We start from the raw sequence: 775 nt of genomic DNA, 5'->3' as shown, positions 1-775 counted from the left end.
TGTGCCTGAGTCACAAGTCCACATTAACCATGAGTCACATGTGCACACTGACAGTGCCTGAGTCACACACCCACACACACAGCACTCAGACCCCTGTGGGGCAGGCTCTCAGTATCTTTTTTTTTTTTAAGATTTATTTACACATATGAGTTCTTTATCTGCATGTATATCTGCTCGCCAGAAGAGAGCATCAGGTCCCACTATAAATAGTTGTGAGCCACCATGTGGTTGCTGGGAATTGAACTCAGGACCTCTGGAAGAGCAGACAGTGCTCTTAACCACTGAGTCATCTCTCCAGCCCCCACTCTCTGTCAAGTTAACACCAACATTCTGCTGAGTGATGTCCTTTCCACACATTTCCTGCCCTCACATCCATCCTTTGAAAGCAGTTGCAATGCTGATTCACCTGCGGGACTGAAGAGGCTTGAGGTGAGGTGAGGTGGGGCTTAGCGATGAGTTCAGTAAAAATGTCTTGATGTTATTAGCTTTTTGTTTTCTTCTGACATCGTACGTGTGTGTGTGTGTGTGTGTGTTTCTGTGTGTATGCAGGTGCTTACATGTGTGGAGATCAGAGGTCGAGCCCAGGAGACACCGTCTGTTGCTTTCCACTTTATTTCTTGAGGCCGAGCATATTGATTCAGTTAGACTGGCTGGCCACTAAGCTCCAGAGAAATCTGCCTGGTTTTGCCTCCTCAATACTGGAATTATAGACAGGTGCTGCTCTACCCACCTTTATAACACGGATGATGGGGACCAACACTCGGTTCCTCCTGCT

This window comes from Meriones unguiculatus, chromosome 8 (assembly GCF_030254825.1).
Source record: "Meriones unguiculatus strain TT.TT164.6M chromosome 8, Bangor_MerUng_6.1, whole genome shotgun sequence".
Taxonomy (NCBI): domain Eukaryota; kingdom Metazoa; phylum Chordata; class Mammalia; order Rodentia; family Muridae; genus Meriones; species Meriones unguiculatus.
Note: the sequence above shows the minus strand (reverse complement) of the source record.